Source organism: Lathyrus oleraceus, chromosome 6 (genome assembly GCF_024323335.1).
Source record: "Lathyrus oleraceus cultivar Zhongwan6 chromosome 6, CAAS_Psat_ZW6_1.0, whole genome shotgun sequence".
In the NCBI taxonomy this organism is placed as follows: Eukaryota; Viridiplantae; Streptophyta; class Magnoliopsida; order Fabales; family Fabaceae; genus Lathyrus; species Lathyrus oleraceus.
In genome coordinates this window covers 77444068-77447071 of record NC_066584.1, presented here as the reverse complement: position 1 = coordinate 77447071, position 3004 = coordinate 77444068, and positions in this window count along the sequence as shown.

Below are 3004 nucleotides of genomic sequence, written 5' to 3'. Positions count from 1 at the left end.
TACCATACATCTGATGAAGGTCCGTCTGAACCCAAATTCAACCTTGTCATGTGTTGGGGTGGACAATATACATGACTTGCTGGTTTTGGCTCCTCTTTCTCATCAACGTTCACCATTGAATCAACCATGATCTCGGCTTCTTCTTCGTCATTTGGAATATTCACCTCAGCTTGTTCGTCATCAGTCTCACAAAACACTTGTGACTGATCAATAAACTAAGACATCTGTTGTTGATATGGTAATATATACAACTTTATATCGTTGTAACCGGATTATTCGTGACTGACAAACATATGTTGAACATTGTCATCATCTCGAATCTTCTTCTGATAAAATTTTACTTGGTTTTCTGCAAACTAAACCAGATTTTTATAGATGATTTGACCCACATTAATGCACTGCAATTTCTTTTCTATTCTTTGTTTCAGATGTGAAAAATTTGATCGCTGATTTATTATAAACCGAGTTACCTCCGTGTTTTGAAAACAAAAACCAAACAACTGATGATCAAATATTTCACCTTCGACATGGGCACTAATCATGTAATGTTGTGTGGAAGACATTTTGTTCAAATATTAAAAATGTAAGTTTCTTTATTGAAATTGAATGCATTACTAAGTTGTTCATCAACACAAACATAATAGCGTTGCATTGATCACTTGGTTTGTCTGTACAGACTTGACCATGCATGCAGTAAAAAGAATCCACATGCAGTGACAAGAGTGACAAGAACACACGTGTGCCCAAGGAATCCAGGAATCTCTGAAGCAAGGAATCTCTGAGCCCTAATATTCCTAACAGACGCCCATTCCCTAATCGCCATAAAGCAACTTGGGCGTCAAGAGGAAGGGCGCCCCTTCACCTCAAATGAACTAAGGCGCCACTAGGAAGGGCGACCCTTCCCATGCCCTACACTAAGGCGCCAAGAGGAAGAGCGCCTCTTCATTACATGTGAAGAATCACATGCAGGCGCCAAGAGGAAGGGCGCCTCTTCCTTTGCATATGGATTCTTCACATGCGCCTAGGACAAAGACAAAGGATTCTTCACATGTGGATTCTGCATTTTGTCATTCCATTGTCTTCTTTTGCCATTGCATGCAACTAATCACATTCTTCTTAGTTTGCAAACCTACTAACTCATTCGTCTATAAATAACCATTCATATCAATAATATTAAATCATCTTCATCAATACTCATCTATATTCTTCTTTGTCACACTATTTCTCTACCACACTCAAGCTCTGCAACATCAAATCATGTCTTTGTTGACTATGGGAGATGAACACAGAGGAACACTCGAGAATATCTTGGTATTTGTATGTTATCTCTCTCTTTTTACTTATTCTGTTTTTAGTCGTATACCTTTGTTATATATGTTTTTCTTACTTCTTATATAGTTGTCTTTGTTGATTATGTATTTCTTCTTCTTATTGCATTTCTTACTTTTTTGTTATTAGGATCCGAAGCGTTTTAGATGTTGTGTACATGAATATGTACCCCACGATACTTTAATAGAACCATATATTAGAGGATGTGAATTTGGAAATCTACTCAACATTGTTTCATACTCGGTGGACTACAAGTTCATTCTTGCTTTGTTGGAGAGGTGGAGACCCGAGACCCACACATTTCACCTTCCGAAGATTCAACCGAGTACGAGAAAATAATAAAAGCTCAATGTTATATTATGATTCTATTTGGTAATTTTTTGTTTCCAGAAAGTACAGGTAATTCTGTAAATATAATGTATTTACCTTTATTCCGCAACATTAATAAGGTAAACACATATAGTTGGGATTCAGCTGTGTTGGCCCATCTATATAGTGCAATGTGTAAAACTGCAAAAAAGAATACATGTACTTTTATTTTCATGTGCGTATTTACTTCAAGCTTGGGGTTGGTCAAGAATGTCGTTGCTCGCCCTGATAAACGAGCGCCCATTCGTGTCCCCATTTTAAACCAAGTAAGTCTAACACTTTACCATTTAGTTAATTATATTTTATATTATAATTTACAGTAAATAATATTTTTCATTTTTTTTATCTAAGATGGTCAGTAAGGGGGATGGACTACAATAGGTGTCTAAAACACGCTATTGTAGTTTATCGCAATCTATTGGACCACATTGGATAATACGATGTAATACTCCTACACAACTATATTTTGATTTAAAAATACTTATCAAATTATTTTCCATCTAATCGTTTCGTATTGCTTTACAGTTTATCTGGAGGCCATATCTGGGTCTGGATCATGATGTGAACCATGACGATGCTGCAGTTTGGACAACGAAGACACCGATTATTTGATTCACTACGGTGGAAATGCACCAGAGTGACCAGGTCAAACTGCAGTTCGACATGCTACAATAGATTCCAGAATCTCTCACGTGTTTGGGGAATTTGCATCAAAAAAGGGTTGATGCACTTCACAGCTATTCTGACTGGAGAGACTTTGCAAAAGAGATGTGTCGTCAATAGAGGAATCGACGACAACATATCTTAAACAAACCAGTCATCCATGGCACAAGACCGACTTAACAATATATGACATGGTTTAGGTCGACAACAACTCAAAATCTGAACCGCGGTATTTGATGGATCCACGCCAACTTGCTTCGTCATCGTACGCCCCACAATAATTCCCCACCCAACACCAATGTGAACCCACCCAAATCCAACAACCAACCACACAACATCAACCTACCACATACACACAACAATCAAACACCTAACCTCGCAACCCGTTCATGCCATCCACCCAACAACAAACCATCCAACGTCGCAATCCATTCATACCACCCACCCAAACACAATACCAAGAATCAAACCCCGTAACCACAACCGTCTATAGCCCAGATGATTCATATGAGTCACTTCATCGTAACCCCTCACCAATGACCACCCAAACATCCCATCAACATAACACCCAACCATTGTTTTGTTAGACGGTGTGGCTAGTGATCGAGAGGGGGGTGAATAGATCACCTCTTTGAAATTTAAC